Source organism: Triticum urartu, chromosome 1A (assembly GCF_056163025.1).
Source record: "Triticum urartu cultivar PI428250 chromosome 1A, HENAU_Tu73, whole genome shotgun sequence".
NCBI lineage: Eukaryota > Viridiplantae > Streptophyta > Magnoliopsida > Poales > Poaceae > Triticum > Triticum urartu.
In genome coordinates, this window is record NC_141873.1 from 28,531,914 (window position 1) to 28,554,280 (window position 22,367).

General features: G+C 45.7%; 1 pseudogene; it reads right to left on the reverse strand.

Annotated features, from left to right (window-relative positions):
* Positions 1-393: 393 nt before the first annotated feature.
* Positions 394-20,249, reverse strand: LOC125528041 (disease resistance protein RGA5-like; annotated as a pseudogene).
* Positions 20,250-22,367: the final 2,118 nt, after the last annotated feature.

Below are 22,367 nucleotides of genomic sequence, written 5' to 3' on the forward strand. Positions count from 1 at the left end.
AAGACAAAGCTCCACACAGATGGAGATCTTCTTAATGTAATACTAATTCTTAACTGCAGTAAATAAATCGGAAGAGTTTGATTCAAAGTTCACACGCCAAGCAAAATGAATATCATCAACACAAAATAAAAATGAATAACATAATCAAAAGCAACTTTTATTTGAGCTTCAGGGAACGAGAATAGTAGCTTCAGGACACGATTCCAGTCAAACCACCCGCAGCTATTTTTTAGTTGAATAGTTTCCCTAAAAGATAAGAGTATCAGCCCTCAAGAAGCTTCTTGAATATATGGAGAAAATACACATATATTCAAGGGGGGAAACCAATTAACTTGATTGCAGACATCATGAACTATTTACATTTAGTAATAATAAAAGTAGCAATACCTCTTGTCATTCTTTCATTACTCCATAGGGAGTTAACCTGGGATGGTTGGTATGGAGATTTGCTTCCTTCCTTATGACAGCTGCAGCAGCCTCAACTTCAGAAGATGTGGCATCCCGGTTCTGAAACGTAACTTGCACATCTTTCGGATATGGGAGGTGCTCAATACCTAAGTAGACCCATAGGCCTTCGCCATTGACACAGACAACCACAGCTCAAGCTTCTCGAGCTTTGGCAATGCCCCTTCCTCAAATAGAAGGGTCCCTGCACCTTCACCAAAAGGTTCATAAAGGAACTCCTTCAAACATCGGCATCCTGTGCCTTGCAAAACTAGCCTGTCTTTATGGACCGTGTCGGTGTAAAGTTTCAGAGAAAGTAATGCAGGCAGCTCTCCAAGTATGCCAAGAACCTCCTCTGTTATTACACTTAAATTGATGTCTAAAGTATGCAAGAGTAGTGAGTGCTGGAGTAATCCAGTTTGGCAGTTTTGATAAACAGTACGGGGTGCTCATCTCAAATCTTTGGAGGCAAGATGGAAGAGGAGACCAGGAATCTAATAACTCGAATTGAGTTGACTTGCCACCAGATATACCAACGGACTGGAGTTGGTAGCTGCCAAGTTTGCATAGTGAGGAGAGTAACGCCTCTGCATGTCTCTTGTACTCCTGAGATTCTGCACCGTTCTCCTTGTACTGCACATGGAGTACCTTCAAATTGATCAGCCCACGTAGCTCCTTCACTGCACCTACTGAACTCGTGGTGATATCAAAGCCTGAGATCTCCTTTAAGGTTGTCAATTTGTCATATTCCCAATCCCGATAGGTATCTTCCACTCTTCTAAAAAACCGATTAGATGATGTAGTTTGGTGAGCTGAACAATTCCACACGTAGTTAAAGGGAACAGGACCCACTGCAAGTGCCAGGCCTATTCAATCTCTACTTTACATATACTCTACTAGCAAACCTGGGCAATAAGCCACAGACATTTCTGAAAAAATAACGTGCAGTTAGCATAAGTACAATTAACAATCCTTGATTGTTATTGGTGTGATACGGGAGCAGGTGAGGTTGATACTAGAGCACGGACACGGGAAACATCGCCTCCGCCCATCCATTGCGGGCGGCCGGTGAGCCGCCTGGGACAGCAAAGCAATGAAAGGATACCCATACATGCACGGGCCCCATATCCGTTAGGGACAGGTTTTGTCTTAGCGCTTTGCCGCACGGCCGCGAAAAAGAAGAAGTTTTATTGATAGCTGCAGCCCACGAGTGCTTTCCCGCAGGACCAAGGAATCAAACCACCAAACACTTGAAGTCAACTTTTGTCCACAAGCACTAGACCAATGCAAAACATGCAGAGAGTGCACACTTTCTCAGTCGTGCGGCAAAGCACCCGTGCTACGGAATACATACAACCTGGTGAAGTGTGCCAAGAGGGGGGTGGGGGGGGGGGGCATATGTCCCCTACTCCATGTAGATTTTTTGTTCTTCAAATTAATTTTGTTGTAATTTATTTAAACTAGATGATATCTCGCGCGTTGCAGCGGGAGTTTATAGCATTGTATATTAGAAAGACTAGTACAAATGTCCGTGCGTTGCATCAGGAGATAAATGTGACAGGACTTGCTTCATGGGTACATTTTGCCACTTTATATATCTAATTTAAATAAATTTTGAATGTGAAAATTTCCTTGTTTTTATTAAAAATTAATATTTTCATTTAAAATGTAAAACCTTTTGAAGAGTAGTATAAAAAATTATGTAAATCGGCACATTTCTTTATGAAATATTTTTATGTAAATTAACTATTTCTATTTTACATTTTGAAATGTTTTTTGTAGTTAGTAGTTCTTTTTTGGGTGATTTTTAAGTGTTTTTAAAAACGCACGAACATATTTCTTGAAATATTCTTAAACTATTTTTATGTGTGTAATTTTGTGGGCATTTTTGTTCCGTAATTTTTATGCTTTTGTAATCCAATTGTTGCAAACATTAGAAATATGGCTACACCGAGTATTTCTTTTTGGACTTTGTAATTTGGACGTATCCTAACAATGTTTGTGATGACCTATTCAGCGCCTAATTTTCATTTCACCCTATTAAAAAGTACCAGTAGAACGACTGTGCGTTGCAACGGGCTATCATACATATAAATGAATCAAACAAATGATTAAGGTTGTCTTCAAGGCGGAAGATATGTCTGGGTGTGTCCGAACATCAAATGGGCGCCCAGTAGGCTCCCCAAAATACAGTTCAGACTCTCCCAAATCCAGACCACATGTGGAGGAGAAATGTGGTTCTCCAGACTATTCGCCATGTTATCTCAAACATTCAGGCCCAACAAAAGTCCCATCCCATGACACACCCTTCTCTTTTTTTTGTCACAACCTCCCCTTTCTGCTTAGTTTTCTAGAGGGACATTTCTAGCTGGAACCATGTCCTTTAAAACCGGATGAAGCCCACCTCACTCTTCACCCTTTATAACCAAATGATGCCCACCTCACCTTCGCCAAGGCGCCCTATGTTTTTCATCCCGCCAACCGCCCTGCTCTCCACCGTATCCAAGTAAAAACATAACTAATTATGTCCTATTAAACTATATACAGTCCTTGACGATATTCTTGACTACTCCCTCCGTTCCAAAATAGATGACCCAACTTTATATTAAATTTGTACTAAAGTTAGTACAAAGTTAAATCATCTATTTTGGAACGGAGGGAGTACTACACAATTGCATCCATTTTAAATTGAGAACTCCCTGTAGACGGCGTGTAAAAAATCTGTTTGTGCTGCTAAATCCTAGTAACAAGCTGAAACTATTCTAAATTGTTAAGCTCATACATCAATCTTGAAAACTTAAAAGAAATCATCTTTAACCAGTAATTATTATTAAGGTCATACAACAATCTTGGAAACTTAGCAAAGATCATTTTTTAACTTCTAGCTGTACCAAATGGCCAAACTCCTCTCTTGGCATTCTTCACATGATAACCTACAAGGAACATTTCAGTAGATGAAGAAGAGAGTTCACGTTCTGATGGTCCTTATTTTTGAATCCCATAAAAACCTTGGAATCAGAACTTAACACAATATATAGCAGGACCATGAGAACAAAATTTGTCCCCATCCTATGTTCCTTACTCTTGAACTATCTATCAAACTTTTTTGCCACACCTTTAGATGCTGACATCTTTCTCCCAAAGATAGTAGGTTCAAAATGTATTTATTGGGACTCGGTATCTATCGATAGTTCCTACTTGTTTCTAAGTTTCAGCTTTACTATCATACAATATATTATAGTTGATCACAATGCTTAATATGTTGATTAATTAGTGCCACACAAATACCACAACAGCAATTATTTAAAAGAATGGTGTCCACTGTACAATGAAGTTGGGCTACTTTAGCAATAAGAACATGTGTTGAACCTGTAAAAAAACATATAGGGAAATTCTGAAATTGTATTATAAGATTAAGTAACCTCGGACTATATTTATTCAGGTATAAAATGGAAGACAATATTGTGCAGGTATAGAATGGGCATCCCCTTGTGAACATTACATCATGGAAACAAACTTGCCTTGTGACAGAAATAGTGATAGAAGGAAATACTGACATGGTTAGATAAAAAAAGATAATAGAGGCATACTTGTGATGGAGGGAGAGAGAGAGAGACATCTTTCTGTCCGCTCCTCTTTCCACTCCACCTTCATTCTTGTGACCATGTCTGAGCCCTCTCTTTTTGAAATCTTGTACTAATACAGAATCCTTGGACCATTGAAATTCAACCGGAGACCACCCAATCTGACAGGTTTAAGGTATATAAGTAATAGGTTGTAGAACTAACAATAGATTGATAACCACTCCTATGTACATATAACAAAAACAGTATATCACCAAAATCTGTATCATCATCGATCGACATAAGCACAAAGATCAATCATACATACCTTGAGTGGAAGATTCAGTAGACTTGCAAAGATAATCAATTCCTCTGTTCATTCCTAAGCGAAGAACCAACTAGTCCACAAGAGATAGGGAATTCCTCTGCCCATCAAACTCGTTGCCACCCCAGAGAATAAGGGGAACACCCAAGAGAAAAAAGCAAGGAAGAGGCCAGCCGTGGCTCAGGCTGCTCTGCTCCCAGCCGAATCAGCCGCCAACAACCCCTCGTTGACTCCGCTCGCCAAATCGGCCGCTGCCGCGTGTTGTTGACACTGCTACTTGCTCCGCTCCTCTTGATCTCGTCTCCTTCCGCCACCTCGGTGCTCCTCCTCCCATCACCACTATCAGATTGGGAGAGGCGAGAGAGAGGCAACGGCGTCCGACTGAGGGAGCGATCGGATCGAGAGGGAGAGAGAGATGAGGGAGTGGTGGTGACGGCGGCGCGCAGAGCCAAGGCCTGGCGAGGCGCGGCCGCACGGGGATGGTGATGTCGGCGGCTGCTCGAGGTCACGCAGGGAGAGTGCCCCTTGATCGAGGGGGTCGAATGCGAGGCTGGAGGCTCGTGGGGATCGTGGCCAAGGAGCGGGTGCATGATAAGGCTCGCGTGGAGAAAAGGGAGTGGGATCGACCGTGGGAAAAAATGGATCAGTTTTCATGTACGTGGGATAGCGGCCCTTGCGCGAGGCTGAGAGATTTTTTGTCGATGGCTATTGTACGTGTGAAGGGAGGTCGAACCATCACGTTGTCCGATCCTCTTTTAATAGTAGAGATATTAATTTTTTTGTTGTTCAGTAAAACATGATTTTTTATAACTTTGAGTAGGTTTTTTAGATTTTTGAGAATATTTTTAAAAATTGAAATGTTTTTATGGTGAAAGAATTTTTTTGGAATATTATATTGCATGTCTTTTTTTTAGCACTACTTTTGTGTTTGATCCATTGAGATTTTTTTTTGAAACTATGGTCCATTGAGAGTGTTGGTGTTATTTTGGTAGCAGCTAGCTCAGACCTCATAGTCGTTTGCTTTAAAGAAAAAGCCCACGGTTACCCTCATAAAAGAAAAAAAAACCCACGGCTGTCCATTCCATAAGACCCCCATCCCCGGCTACTCCATCCGTCTGCTCTGCCCTGTGTGAAGACGCGCTCCTCCTCCCCCACCTCCGCGTCAACCTGCTCCTCCACGGCGCTCACCGCCGCCTCGCCTCGCCTCTCCTTCAACTCGACCTCTCTCAAGGATCTCCAGGCCCTCCTCTGCTCCGACCCGGTCGCGCCCTCCTCATCCCCGCCGCAACCGCCGCACACGGCCCCGTGCTCTCCTTTCACCGCCCGCGTTTTCCACCGCGTCCGCCTCAGCCCTCTACATGCTCCGCACCCTTCAGGCGCCGTTCGCCGCCGCCGAAGCCGACCGCCGCGTCTCCCCAGTCTCCGGCGACGAGCATCATCTGGGGTCCTTCCTGTTCGCTGTGGCGGCGGCTTTGGTGTTTTCGGGGGCATTTCTTGGGTGGCTGGCCGAGCCATTGCTCTGGCTACCGTGACATCGCGAGGAAGCCCCGCGTCCGATTAAGGAGCTTATCTGCTTCGGTGCCACCCCCCCTCCCCCCCCCCCGGTGGGGACGTGGATTTTTAGAACACTTGCACCCAGACTCTGCTATCCTAGCTTTCCAATACCGCTTTAAGATTCGTGCGACACAACTAACTTTTTATATAAAATTTTCTCTTTTTTATTTCTTCCACATAGAACATATCTTAAAGTTCAAACCTATGCAGTGTGCTAATTAAAGCTTTCTAACTAGAATCTAGGATAAATCTTTTAGAATTTTTTGCCCGATATAAATACTAAAAATATGATTTTTTAATCAAACAATACGTATTTTCTATATTTATATTTGACAAAAAAATCTGAAAGATTTATTCTAGATTCTACTTAGAAAGCTTTGCCACACTGCATAGGTTTGTGTTAGAATTGTGTCAAATATTATTGTACAAGGTAGGTTACAGTTGGACTTGGTTTGGACTGTGTGTAGACAGGGTAGGAGTTGTGTCATAATAGGACACTTGTATCCTAGGCCTTTCATATATAAGACACACGATGTAACCTATGCCAACATAATAGCACGGGCACGCGGGGGGAGCCGGCGGTGTGTGCCGGCGCCAGGGCGGCAGGGGTGCGGTATTGTAGCGATATCATGGGGAGGAGCGCCCGTAGTCAGGCCCCGGGGATGTAGCCATGACGGTGAACCTCGTTAACAAATCTCGGTGTCGTGCCTCGTGTGATTGCTTGATCCTCGGTAGATCGACGGAGCGCCTCGGATTTATTCTAACAAGTGGTATCATGAGCAAGGTTACGAAAAGGTTGTGGATTGTTGATCGAGAGGTGGAGTAGAATTCGTTGAATTGATCGGTGGTCGAGCAGTGCGACCGGGAAAGATCGATGGAACGACGGGAGTTCTGTTTGTGTCAGAAGCAATCGGAAGCAGGCAAAGATTAAGATCAGTTTGCAGAGGTGGCGTAACATACGTGGAGCCAGCGTATCGGAGCCGATTGGATCGGTCGACTTGGTTTGGTAACTAGTGGCGGCGGCGTGTTCCAGAGGACTCGGCGAGTTGGATCGAGATTGGATCACGGCGTGGTGGCCTGGTGCGGTCCAGGAGGGTGGCAAGGCCCAGCCGGGCTGGTGTGCTGCTGGAGAGTTGCGGATGGCGCGATGGCTGCCAATTGCATGGAGACCGATCGGGCTGAGTACAAGGCAGCAGGCTGTGCTGGTGCCACGGATGCTTGGGTGCAAGGCAAACGCCTGGTGCGGCTCAGGCACGGGTGTGTGCAGGCAAGGCTGGGGCAGAAGCGGATCGGTGCTACGGTGTGGTTACTGTTGAGCCGAAGGATGCAACGACATGTGATTTGTTTGGAAAAGAGCTACGCAATGGAGACTGGTGCTATCCATCGGAAGAAGAGAAAAGATAGACCTACAGCCTACAGGAACACACGTGGAGTTGGGAGTTTATTTTATTGATCTTCACGGATAAGTGTATACAGGAAGGCTCATGTGGTGGATTTTTGGGCTTTATTTCTTTGTACACAGGTTGTGTATATGGATGGTAGCGTGAGGATCTATGGTGCAGGTGGCGAGGTTGGCGACGTGCGTATAAGGCTCGGAGGAGTCTGGAGCATGCCATGACAGGATCATGTAGACACAGGGCGTCAAGGCAATGCACAGTTGTGCGAGGCGGACACGATGCAGGGTGAAGCATGGTTGCAGTCAGATAATTCGGCTGGGTCGGATTGGACAGTCTGATGGGTCGACATGGATGTTGGTCAAAAGCAGAAGATGGTGGTGATTTCAGCGACGACGACATAGGAGCGTGATGCTGATGGTGGCCGACTTCTGGGGCGTGGAAACACGTGGTGCAAGCCTGAGGGCTTGTGCGGCTTCGACAGACTATTGCGCATGGTTGATTCAAGGCAGTGTACACATGAGAGCTTGAGGTCAACAGGGCGCGGGGGGTGGCATGTACAACCACCATGGAGTCATGTAGAAGGTGGAGTTGGAGTCTGATGGGTGACTTCACTCTGTGCTGATGGAGGGGCTACGGTGTAAGATATCGGAGAATCGAAGCCTATTTCAGCGGGATAGTGAGTGACATGTGGATCGGACTGGGGCCCAATGGTCTGATGGAGACGTGATACTCGGCATCGGTCGGTGATGATCGGTGGTTCTCTGCAGTGACGGTTGAGGCAGTGTGGGTTAGCTACCCGGGAGACTCGACCAGGACATCAGAGGCTCGACGCGGTGATAGTGGCGAGGCGTGCGGTAAGCACGGGACACAGCGACAGGCCAAGGCACTGGTCATCAGACATGTGGTCAGATAAAGTGTGCAGAGGGTGCTAAAACAGTGTTGACGAGTACCAGATTCAAGTTGGTGACTGGGTCTATCGGTGCTAGTTGATGGACAAGAGCTGACTGTGGAGAATCTGAGAAAGTGGCGGAAAGTCTGAAATTGTCAAAAGCTGAGAGAGTACACGACCGTATATTTTGTGGTGTTCAGTGCACATGGCAAAGCGCGGATGACAAGTACAGAAGGAGGTGGAGTGCTATAGTTGTGGGACATGTCAGAGACAATCCGGGAAAAAGGGTGAGACAACTATGAATTTGACTCAGGGTGACACATGGCGACGGTGAAATTCCTTCAAGTTTCAGACAGACGGCGATGAAAGAGCGGTGATGTTGAGTTCAGGTAACTCTTATATGTGGCATCCAATATGCGAGTCGTTCACTTTCACGCAGACAGTGATCGGTGTGTGATGGCATTGAATAGATTCTCCGGAGGTTGGAAGCACAAGGTAGAGTAATGAGGAACTTAATTTTGCTCGAGTGTTGATTGTGAAGAAGACGAGAAGGGACTACAGTTGCAGGTGGAGTTACATGGAGTCTGGGAGTAGCAGCGGTGCTCATGGCGTATCTCGAGTCCAATGTACATGGCGGTTCGACGCATGGATGAATTCAAGATGATGAAGAATATTTGCCAAGGTGGAGTTTGTTAGAATTGTGTCGAATATTATTGTACAAGGTAGGTTACAGTTGGACTTGATTTGCACTGTGTGTAGACAGGGTAGGAGTTGTGTCGTAATAGGACACTTGTATTCTAGGCCTCTCATATATAGTGAGGGTAGACACACGATGTAATCTATGCCAACATAATAGCACAGGCACGCGGGGGGAGCCGGCGGCGTGTGCAGGCGCCCGGGCGGCCGAGGAGCGGTATTGTAGCGGTATCATGGGGAGGAGCGCCAGTAGTCGGGCCCCGGGGATGTAGCCATGACGGTGAACCTCGTTAACAAATCTCAGTGTCGTGCCTCGTGTGATTGCTTGGTCCTCAGTAGATCGACGGAGTGCCTCAGATTTATTCTAACAGTTTGAACTTTAAGATATGCTCTATGTGAGAGAAATAAAAAAGAGAAATATATTAACACGAATCTTAAAGTAGGAAATATATGGCTAGATAGGGAGGGCCTAGGTGCATATGCTCTAATATATATTTTCGCCCCCGGTGGTTTTCATATCTGACTGAAACTGAGGTGGAGGTCGAGGGAGGCGGCGACCACACGCAGGAGGCGAAGCTCGCCATGGGGGCAGACGAGAGCGCGCAGCTGCATGGGGATGAGGATGGAAGAGGCGGCGGCTGTGCGCAGGGGGGAGGCGGAGCTCGACGCAGCGCACGAATCTAGCCTTGGTGCGACGGCGGCACGGCTGCTGCAAGGAGAGGAGTCCGGTCGGCGAAGGTCAGCGGCCGCGTGCGCACCATCCAGCCACGCAGATCCACTCGCGGGTGCATGCGAAGCCACAACGGCCATGGCTGATGGCCTTCAGGACGTTGCCGCAGAGCTTCTCCTGTCACCGCTCGCCTCTGCTCGTCGGAGCCCCAAGCACAGCCGCCATGGAGTGTCCTCCTCCCCGCCGCTCCTTCAACTGCTCCGCAGCTCACACTGCGGATCGCTCGCCTTATCCATCCTTGTGCGGCGCGGCTGGAAAGGAAGACGACATGGACGAATCGTTTAACTAAAGTAGGGATGGCGGGTTAATTCCTAAAAAGTATAGGACCTTTGTGTAAAAACACCGCGACGGTGAACCCGTCAGACTCAGCCCGTGTTTTATTATTAAGGAAAGATCTATGAAGTCAAAAAATAGTAAAAACATGGAGCGTAATGATCATAAGAGAATAAAATAGAGAAAAAGCAACTCCATATCTAAAAAAAATATCAATTCATTTAAGCTTATCATGGTATCTCACAATATCAATTCAATTTAGAACTAAGATTAGCACCAATAAACTACTATCACGTTATCCAATAGAGGAAAATGAAACAAAAATAAAAGAAGTGAGAAAGAGACCTCCTAGAATGTTGGTATTATCCTTCATGAACTTAGTCCAACTACTCGTCCTCCAGTCTATTTATGCTAGCACGCTTTCTTTGTGCTGCATCTACGATACAGCCATTTTTTCTTGCATTCACTGCATATGTTACTTCCATGTCATACCTGGGCATGCCCCTCTACCACATGTTCACTGGATGTACATTATAGACATGCATGCATACTTCTCTGTAACTAAGCTCTAGCCTCTCTATCATGATCTCTTGACAATGAGATCCCTACATGTACATGGCCATATCAAAATCCCCACACAGCTCCTCATCTGGTCGCTCTAGAAACATGAGAAGCATAGGAAAGACACATAATTGGTTAGTCTTGGTATCCATCAAATATGTCGAAATTTATCCATTCTCAAACCGACATCAGTTCTGAAGTGTCAGATATTTAACTATTTAATACATATTTTTTGATCCAAAGGGGTTTCCTCCCTTCCCATTTTATTAGAAAAACGGGGCACCACACCCAGGTACTCCCTCCGTTCCACAATATATGCCTTCCATTTATTAAAATATAGATGTATCTAGACATATTTTAGTATATAGGTACATCCATTTTTAAACAAATTGAAGTCAAGTATTTTAGAACGGAGGGAGTAACAGTTAAGCGTTCTCGGGGCTAATCAGAGTAGCAAGCCAGGCAACTACACTACTAAGAGCAGATAAAGTAAGGCAAAGCCACACATGGCAGCCATCAGCAGCTGGTCTATGAAGAAAAAAACTAGCCTATTACATGAATCGCCGGCCCTCTGACAGGGGGACCACCCTGAGTGAGCTCTCAGCATGAAGCCAACTAGTTCCTTGTTCACGCCAGCCTTGGTTCTTCCCGCCACGCAATGCGCAGCAGCTCTCCTCTTCGCCGGTACAGCAACAGGAGACAGCGTCGCAGTAGCACCGACTGATCCCCCACGCACATGATCTTCCATTGATGTAATAGTGCACAAGCTCTCCCCAAGATCACCCGAATACTTATCCACGGCATGCCTTGAAAACAAAGTTCATTACACATGGTCCAGATGCTCCAAACGGCAGCAACACAGGCAATGTTAACAACAGTCTTTTTATTGTTAGCACTCCACAGATCAGACAACTCCCGCATACATCGTGGATAATCAAACTCAAAGAATTGTGCTATATCCGACCAGACTTCTTTTACAACCACACATTCAAACAGCAAATGATGTACTGACTCATCTTCACAACAGAAAAGGCATGTCTTATGGCTAACATGACATCTTTTATCTAGATTACCTCTAGTTAAAATCTTGTTATGAAAAGCTAGCCAGAGGAGCACTAGGTATCTGTGTGGGACTAAGATTTTCCAAAAGTTCTTCCACACAGGGGTAGAAACCCCGCCCCAATTAATCATGTTATCGTATGACTTTACAGAATAAACCCCAGATGCCTCTAGCAACCATACAGGTTGGTCTTCCTCGCTACTAGGCACACTGGTCACAAGTGTCTGGAGCAAATCCTGCCACCTGGCAAAGACTCTATCATCCACGCATCTAGTGAAGGAAAGCTTAAGGTTCTCCCCATCCCAGACCTGCGCCACGCTACATTCTTGTTGTTGACAAATGGTGAAAATCTCCTAGAATTGGGTTTTTAGAGAAGAATCTCCAATCCAAACATCATGCCAGAAACTGATCTTACGCCCATTTCCTAATTTTCATCTATAGAAAGGTCTAATCCCAGCCAGCGCCCAAGTAACCCCTTTCCAGAAGGGGGGTCCCACACCAGGTTTAGCCCAGAGTAGGTTAGGTTTGTCAGTCTTGTACTTATTTAATACATATTTAACTGGTACATTCTCATTTGAAAGGTAAATTAGTCTCCCATCATTTACCAACAATGAGCTAAATGTAATCTGGGACAGAATATTTCCTGGATAAACTTGCACTTTGCTGTATATAAATAGTTGCCCCCTCGCGCTACCTGAGGGGAAACCCTAGCCGCCGCGTCTCGCACCTCCTCCGCCCATCTCCCTCCTCGCCGCCGTCCGTAGCGCCGCCGGGCGAAGCCTGGCCGACTGGGCGGCGGCGGGGCTTCTCCCCATCCTCTTCGTCTTGGCTAGCGCGGGACAGCGGGGTCGAGAGGAGCGCCGGGCGAACGTGGGGTTCCGCGGCGCGGCAGGCGGGTCTCCCGGCGGCGTCGTGCGCGGGGCGGCGGTGGCGGCCTGTGCGTCGCAAGGTGGTGGCTGCGTTGGGCCTGCTCGGTGGTTGTGGGTGCCGCCGGATCCAGATCGGATCCATCTGGATCCTGTCTTCGGACTTCGTCGGCCGCCGCAGGGTGGTGATGGTCGTCACTGGCCACGTCGGACCGCTGGTTTCGGCGTCTGGAGATCTACAATGGGTTCTTCTCGGTTCTCCTTTCTGGCGGGTCGAGCTCCATGGCTCTTGCATCTTCGCAGGTTTTGGATCATGGCTCGTTGTCGGATCTGGAGCAGACGGAGGTTTGGTGGCATAGGATGGGGACCGGAGGAAAGTTTGGTCGGCTAGGCCGGCCCGGCATCGGTGATGTCACTCGATGTCGTTACCCTTTATGGAGGTGAAGCCGAGGTCTCTCCTATCCACCTCCGAACCCCTCCCGAACGAAAGTCCAAAATTCATCTGGATTGGGCAGCGGCGGCGTCCTACGTGTCGTATCCTCCATGGAGGCGCCGTCTTGGGAGGACCTGCTGTTCGGGGAGAGATGCTGTGGATGGTGGGCTCCGAGTACCTCCAACAATGGCGACAGTGTGGAGGTTGCCAGGTGGTGCGACATTGTGTCTACCGCATAGATGACGACGAGTTTTGGTGGCATGGTGCAGCTGCATATCGACGACGGATGCGGCTGGATGGACGAGCGCAGGGCGGTGGAGCTGTTTGGCGCCATGGTGGCGTCGACGGCAACGAGACCGGGCAAAGTAGATGCAACAGTACAACACTGAAGATGGATTGATGGAAGGTGGCTGCGGCGGCCTCATACCCGGCAGGCGTCCTGGTTGAGGAGTGTGCCGGACTGGTGGATGCCCCATACCCGGCAGGCGTCCTAGTTGGGACCTCAGGTCTTAGATATTAGGTTTGGATGCGAGGTCTGTTTGGTATTAAGCCCAGACTATGAGCGTCATTTCATCAACTGGTTAGGAGTAGCGACAAATGTTGCCTAAACGGTGGCTTTAGTCTTACTGTTGTATGATTTTGTAAAGTTTTATGTGAATAATTAATAAAGTGACTGCATGCATCGTCCAGATGCTGAGACCGGAGGTCCTCCTCATTTTCTAAAAAAAATATAAATAGTTGCAATAGTTGTATTTGTATATAGTCATGGATGCACAAATACGAACCTGATGTTGGACAGTTGAAGACGATGGGAGCGATCCCGCTGAATTGTTTAAAGGGCAATTTAGCAGGGGCGGGGAAGTCCTATGAGGGTCGGCGGCTTGTCGCTTCCGTGCAGCAGGGCGGTGGTGGAGGTCGACCTTGAGGAGGTAGATTAATTACACGTTGAGGTGGCTGGGGTTGGATGCGTCGAGGCTGCAGCGTACTGGTGAAATCCCGATGCATGTTCTGCTCCTCTCGGCAGCGGGTCTTGCCAGCGGGCTTGGATCCGTGAAGGGCGGTGGGCTGCGCGCCTGACGACAACCACACGGTGAAGCTCAATCCTTACCAGTCGGAGGCGGCGGCTGTCCTGAATGGCGGCGAACAGTGAGGACGACATCGCACAATCGGGTTGATCTTACTTGGCGATGGAGGGTGAGTAACACCTCGGTAGATGGGTGGCGCAAAAACATGCAGAGCTTCATGGCCAAGGAGATTGGGAATAGAGAAGACATGAGATGAGCGGCTGATCGCTTGCGAGCACCTCAATGGTCGGAGGCCAGCGGTGGCCTGGTGCCTCGGCAAGCTGGCCGCCGTGGCGTCGAATAGGAGTAGCGCCGTTTCAGGTTGTTAGCAGTTGTGTGCCCGGATTGGCTGGCACGGACGGCCGACAGAGGTAGGCGCTGCGTATGTGGACGAAGAAAGAGGCTGCGGCTAGCGCGGCCGGCCGGTGGGAGGAACATCAGTGCCTTTGGCTTTGGCGTGGCCGGATGATGGCGGAGCGAGTCTTCATTGTAGAGAAGATAAGACGTGCAGGCATAATTTGTTGGGGAAAAAAGTTTATTTTAAACCCTGTACTCGTAGTCGTTCGGTGAAACAAATTCTCAAATCGAAATCCTTGTCGATTGCATCCTGAACTATGCAATCCCGGTCTAAAGCGATCCATGACAAATGTCAACCAGGATTTTGTCTAGCTGGTGGGCCAAGGAGTACGCGTCCTCCGCGCTGGGCCAGCCCATGTATTTGTTTGTTTGCTCAAAAAATTTGTCTTTATTTTTTTGTCGCTCTTTGCGGCAGAATTGCGGATAGCGTCAAAGAGAAGAGCTTCCACGTAGGGCTCACTAAACGGGCCGGCCCATTGCCAGGAAACGAGCGAACGTACGGAAAAAATTGTGACGAACTAAAAGTTGTGCCGCTGGTTGGATTCGAACCCGGCACCTTTCCCTGGATAGGCGTGACGACAGCCAGTGCAGCTAGCGATGCAGATGGGTATTCGACTACAGCGTAATTTTAAAGTAGTATGGTGCGCGGCAGATCCGTTTTTTTAATCTTCGTTCAAAAAAATGAACAATGTTTTCTTGAAGAAATTTAAAACTCAAACAAACTGTTAAAACGTCGACAATTATTGAAAATATGAACAAAAATGTATATACAACGAACGATTTTCGAATATACATTGAACATTTTTTAACTGTACGATGAACAATTTTTACACAGCGAACATTTTTGTGATATACATTGAAATAATTTAAAACATATTATACATTTTGTGATATACGATGAACAAATTTTATACATTGAACATCTTTGTAATATAATCTGAACATTTTTTAACTACACATTGAACAATTTTGTGATATGCGCTGAAAAACCATTTAAATACCCGTTGAACATTTATTTTTTGTACACTGAACAATTTAAAATTCTGAACAAAATTTGAAAAAGTGACGGCAACCACACTAGCTACCTACTCAGTACGTCTATATTACAGCGCCAATTTTAGAGTACAATGTATCGCGACAGATTTCCTTTTTTATTCAAATTTTCAACAATTCTTGGAAAAAATGTGATTTTTTAAATACGTTGAATTCTTTAAAAATATACTTTGAACATTTTTTACATAGGTTGAAATTTTTAAAATAAAAATTGAAAATTTTCGTGAAATACGCTGAACATTATTTAATACATGTTGAACATTTTTGTGATATCCCTTGAACAATATTTAAATTTCATTGAACATCTTTGTAAGAAAATGTTATTTTGAAGTCAGTTCTATGTTTTAATTTATAAAAATATTTGTAAACAGAAAAAACAGCACGAGGTCACGTGTTCAAGGCACACCATGCACTTTTTTTTAACAAAAAAACAAAAGCGGGCCAGCCCAGCAGAAGCAAGGTGTAGCGCCCTTTATGAATTTTTATTTCTTAACGGAAAAAATAAAGCGGGCCGGCCCAGCGGGGTGGAGGTGTGTGCCCTCAGTGAAATCCCAGCAATCCCGGCCATCCAAATGACTCGAAGGTTTGATTTAGACCAAGATTGCATAGTTCAGGGTACAATCGACCGGGATTTCGATTTGAGGGTTGGTTTCGCCGAATGTCTACGAGTTCAGGGTTTTAAATGAACTTTTTCCTTTGTTGGGGAGTCGATAAGCCGATGCATCTCGTCTCTATCTCATCAATTATGGAAGATGAAAGAGGAGCTAATGTCAACTGAGTGGAAATTAAATTCCACGATTCGCTAAAAGGTTGTTGTGACAGTTTGAAAAAGGGAGGTTGTGGTGGGTCCCTTAGCGTGTAACCAAACGCTTGGAAGAATTTCTTTGGTGGTCTTTTAAACTAAATGGTGACGTGGCATCATGATGATGTGGACAATGTGCATGTAGAAAAAATTGCTAATAATGGGGATCAACTTTTTAAAAATGTATGATATGTAGATATATTGGGCCCTTATTTAAGATGGGCCCTAAGCCGCCACACTTTTTGCCATGGCCTACGGCCGGCCCTGCACCAAGAATCCTGAGCTCGAGCCAGAGGGATTGCCGGCACAGTCATTGTCGCATGTGATAGTGCATTGCAACGCGTGCAACAATGCCACCAATGAGATTCGCGCAAACAAGCTTCTCGCTTCATGAGGGGCCCATAGACAACAATAATTGATTGATAGCTACGGTTCCGTAGCACAGGTGCTTTGCCGCACGACTGAAAAAGTATGCACTCTCTGCATGTTTTGTGCTCGCCTAGTGCTTGTGAACAAGACTTGACTTCAAGTGTTTGGTGGTTTGATTCCTCGGTCGTGCGGGAAAGCATCCGTGGGCTGCATCTATCAATAAAGCTTTGTCTTTCTCGCGGCCGCGCGCGGCAAAGCGCTAAGACAAAACCTGTCCCTGACGGATGTGGGGCATGTGCATGTGTTGATATCCTTGTACAACTTTCCTCCTAACCGTGAATTCCACCAGTGAGGTCAAGCTTGCCTTTCCATAATCTCTCTGCCCCCCCCCCCCCCCCCCCCCCCGATTTCAACGGGGTGGGGAATGTTTAAGTAATAGCTAAAAAAGAAAACCATGCTGATTAGCATTTAATTAAGGAAGTACACCCGGTCTGAAAACAACTGCAGCGACGCGCGCATAATAGATGGATAAAAAGAAAAGGTTAGATGTGAGAGATAAAGGTACCATTAGCTAACGGAGAAGTCTGCAGGCAGCGTGTCACAGGCGGCTCGCCGGCCGCAACGGATGGGTGGAGGCGATGTTTCCCATGCCTGTGCTCTAGTATCAACCTCACCTGCTCCCATATCACACCAATAACAACCAATGATTGTTAATTGTACTTATGCTAACTGCATGTTATTTTTTTCAGAAATGTCCGTGGCTTATTGCCCAGGTTTTCTAGTAGGGTATATGTAAAGTAGAGATTAAATAGGCCTGGCCCTTAAATCTAGCATCTCTAGATCATGTAGCATCACAGTTCCACACAGTAGGTCCATTATGCCCGTCCTCCTAAAGTTTATGTACTTTAGCAGGAAAAGCTTTTCCATACCATTCATATCATACTCTGCTACGTCTTGAATACCTTCAAAATCTAATACGCGTAAAGTTTCAAACTTAATAAGACTTGGCAAGTGTTTGATGCATCCTGATGCTGTTATTATAAGAGACCGGACATGGCTTAGATCTTTCTTTGCCAATACAGATGCAAGCTCTTGGTCAATGTCCTGGATCGACAATCGTCGAATAGAACACTGAGGATTTCCCCAAACAGTTTGACTGCCATTCACCACAGTGATGGAATTTTCTTCAATGGATTTTGAAATGATAAGTCCCATCACAATGAATGTGCGCTGGTTGGACCAGGCTTTTATTGATAAGCTCATAAAAATAACTTTCAGCAACCTCTTGACAGCTCCTCCCACGCTCCTCAGAAATAAAGCCTTCCGCAGTCCATTGTCTCACCAATCTTTCTCTGTCAATCACATAATCCTCGGGGGCACCTCCTAACAGCCCTGATAGGAACTGCAAGCACACATCGCTGCTGAGCCCTGCCACTCCGCTGGACCTGCCGCTGACCCCAGTTCAAACCTTCAAGAGAATCAAGTGGGGGGGGGGGGGGGGGGCGTACCAGGCGAGCCAGAAGAAAGCTGGAACTGTACTGATGGGCGCATGAAGAAGAATTGACTCTCTCAATAGGGTCGTCTTTAGTTTCTAAAAATATGAACACTTTAGTTCCTGTGCTAGATTTTGAGTCTTGTAATAAGTTCTACTTTTTTCAAGCTCGTGAGCGCTCCAACTCCCTTTTCTGTTATGGCAGATCAGGGAGGGGGTAGCTCCTCAAATCCGTCCTTTGAAAAACCTTGATAGAAGGGTGTCTTTCGTTGTACCTGGTTTCACGTTTTTCAATGGAAAAATGGTGGAGCCGGGGGGGGGGGGGGTGTGTTTTCTGCCCTCCTGTTAGTCTAAAAAAAAATTCCTCGGGGAAATTACTTTGGTGCAACACCACGGTCCCTCTAGACTTTGGCTTTTGTTCAAATCCGAACCAATTGATCTTTTTATCTTCTCCCACTCTTCTTTAACACGTGGTCTGTTTGCTAGTAAACCAGAAATACTGATTATTGCCAATGATAGGCCTCCACACTTTTTCAAGATAGCTTTTGAAACTTCAATAAACATATGAGGGCAGCAATTCTCTGAGACAAAGATTCTTCTGAAAAATAATCTTTCAGAGTGAGGATCACTTAGAGGTTCCATCTTGAAGATCTGGTCATCAGGACCTGGACGACAAGAGCTAGCTACTTCTGATATGCGTGTAGTAGCTACGATTCTGCTAGAAATACTGTTCTCTGGAAATGCACAATTGATGGCATTCCATGCCACTAGAGACCATATATCATCAATGATAACAAGATACCTGATAGATGTCAACATATAACATCAATCAATAATGATATTACATATTCTTCGCGTACTCAAACTATAGTAAAGTACGGGTATCACACTTAATACAGCTTATTTTCCAAATATATAAGGCCAATTTCAACGAAATTGCAACCCTTTACATCAACATTTGCTTGAATTTTTGTGTCGATAGATTATTAGGGTAGAGAAGCAAACTTATATTGCAAACTCTTACTACTGGACAGTGGAGGTGTGAGGTATGGCTTCAACAAGTTTGGATTTACTTACACACAAGAGCACCCGAGTGGTAGCTTTTATTTGTTGAGATAACATTGATGTCATGCCTCTCTTAACTCTAAGGATGGGCACATATTCTTATGTGCGTGCCTCTAAATTGTAACTGAATTGTTTTTCGTAAACTTGAGCAATAGTTTTAGTTCTTTTCTTGTGCTGACCATTTCGGCAAAGTTCTGGAATCAAAATTGTACCATTATATTTCATAACTACATAGTTTTTGTTCTATTTGTGTGAACATACTGATATTATTCCAAGTCATGAGATAATATGCACTATCCATGGTTTGGTGCAGTTAATTAAGTGAAAAAATAGAAGTAGATGCAGAGACAAGTAATTAAAATAATGACTGCTTAGAATAAGACATATTTATGGAAACAAAAATGCCAGAAATTACCTCTTTTCTTGTAGAAGTTCTCTTAGCTTTGAGATCGATTTCTTTTCATCCGAAATCTCAATATCTTTCTTGAATTCCTCATTGTTCGACACCTGGCAGATCACATCCTTGATAATTTCCTTTGTATCTGGCTTTTGGGAAACCGACACAAAAGCATGACAATGAAAATGCCCTCGAATCTTGCGATAGACCTCATTAGCTAGTGTTGTCTTTCCCAATCCACGAAACCCAACAATAGATAACACCTTGCAACAATGCTTATTTCCATCATCCATAACCCATTTGGCAAAATCATCTCTTGGACCTTCAACACCCACGAGGTCTGCCTCCTCTGTAAAAAGAGCAGCCAACCGGGGATCCAAAGCTGCATTGCCAGAGGTGCTAGAAGCAATATCATCCAGCTTGTAGCTGGTCTTTAGCTCTTTCACTTCCTTGATACGAAGCTTCAGGTCATCGATTTGGTTGGCGATGCCACGCCGAGCTCCAAGCGTTTGTAGATGGCGAGGGCGAGCTGCCTTGCGAAAGAACTCCTTGAAGCCGGCTTCATGACGCCCACCATCACCAAGGTGGTGAATGTCAAAGCAATCCTCGGTATCATAGGCCAACTGCCTGACCAGAGATATCCATTCCTTCACCTGGTCATCGGGATCCTCAAGCTTGGTGTACTTTCTGAGGGCACCATGCATACAGGTGAGCTCAGACCGGAGGGACCGAATCTCGCGGGGCGGCCACACTCATCAACGAGCAAAGCGGTGAGCTTTGCCAGCAGGGGACCCAGCGCACCGAGCGAAGCGGTCACCACAGGCGCCATCGATCCCTCTAGCTATTTCCTGTCTCTTCACTCTGTCTCTCGTTTATGTTTCTGTTTGTGTATCGCTTTGAGTGGAGAGAACTCGGATGATTGCAGGAAGAAAGCTGCTTTCGTTGACCGCATACTTGACTCACCTAACAATGGCCTGATAGTTTGCCTGGAAAGTGTGTTACCGAATCAATAATGGTACTAGATATTAAGAGAACCGAAACAAAAAATAACCCTGAATCAATCAATCAATCAAGCACCTTGCCGCCAGTAGTGCTTTGTGTGAATAATTCTAGTCCCATTCAAATATGCTGTACTCACTTGCCCACTTGTACATTCTTGTTCTTACCCCTGAATAGTGCGAATAATGCTAATCTTATCGTAATAATACAAATATTTCAACTGAGGTACCCCATAGGTACGTAATGGAGTACTAGCTCCAAATTGAATCATCGCACAGAGAAACATCAATCAAAGACGAATCAACGGGTGGCACATTGGTCATCCTCTGTGAAGCCGGCGGTGGGCTCGGTGATGAGGACGCCGGTGGCGACGAACCCAGCGAGGAAGGGCCAGTGTGGGGCACCATTTCCGGCGGAAGAACACCAGCCGCAGGTCAAAGGGCTTCATCTCTATCTCTCCTCCTCTCGACCTCCGCCCTGGATTGTGTCGGCGAATCTGTCATTTTTCTGTATCCGTTTCCTCGGAGTGTTGCTTCCGGCGGGCGTAGCGGCGACGCCCGACGACGGTGAAGAGAGAGGATGGCTATGGGTTGGGTCGTCGTGGCTTGATGGGCCACAACAGTGCCCGGCTGAGAGATTTGTGGGCCCATATAGCTTATGAAAATAAGATGGCTTCTTGTTTCTCAAAGTAAAATTCATACTATAATAAGATTGTTTTGTTTCGCAAATTACTTTAACAAAAATATATTCATAAAAAAAACACTTACAAAACTTTGATCTCACATGAACAAGATCACGCCTTGCTCCCCAACTAACAGAGAAATGCACATACACCAGTTATAGAAAAATTCCATTTCCTTTGTATAGAGAAAGGCTATTTTCTTCAGGATTACACGTTTACCCTTAACTCAAAGGGCTATCTTCCACAATTGGAATGAAAAACAAATATATTTAAAAAAAATCATGTTTTATAATTTGATCTAGGGCTCAACTAATTATACGGTAAATTCCATAATAGCATTATAAACTCTGTACGTATGTGCATATCATCAGTTCTGAAGGGACTTCTTTTTAGGTGTAAATGGCAGGAGTTCTGCCTTTGAATTATGGATAAGGAATTTACAAGTCCAAAGGACCCAGAAAAAGGAATAGAATCAAAAGAGAAGGATCATCGACCAAGCGGCGACGGACCCAACAACATTAGAGGCAACTACATCACCATAATCGGCTCATCTAGTACAGCAATATCTGTTGAATTGTTGAAGATTCGCCAATTGCACTCGTTCTAAATATTCCATGCAAAATCAGCAGCTGCAGTTGCATTTATTGCGAGGCCCAACAGCAACACTACTCCAACAATCATTGATCGATCCAAAGGAGTTGATCAAGATGGATCCACCATAGCAGGGAAGGATCGGCTGAGTATAAATCAAATTTCCTTAGCAAAGGGGACACTGACAAATGAGATGTGCAGCTGATTCGATCTGCTGATCGCAAAGGGGGCAAGAATCATTGTGGTCACATCCTATAGCTCTTAGTCTATCTGCCGTGGGCACGATTTTGTGCCAGCTGCCAGGACGAATTTAACTTTCCCCTCCATCTTTAGTTTCCAAATATTCTCCAGATCAGGCCTGGCAATAGATCCTTCAAACTAGCAGTCATAAGCAGATTTCGCCGAGTAATCGCCAGGGGCACTGTCAGATGATCAAAATTACTGAATTTTCCTCCATAACAAGACGAATCAATTGAAGTCATTGGCATTGGATAATCGTTGGAGGCCTGCCCTCATTCAGGCCTTGAGAGCAACTGGAGCGTTCTTTCTTCGAGGTTAAGATGGTTAGGAGCCAAATCGTTCGCTGCTTGATTGTTCAGCCATCTGCCAAACCAGAGTTTAGCCATTTCACCATTTCCAACCGAGATAGCAGTAGATATGCACAGAAAAGGGACCAGTCAGTGGAGTTGCAAGGAAGAGCCGAGC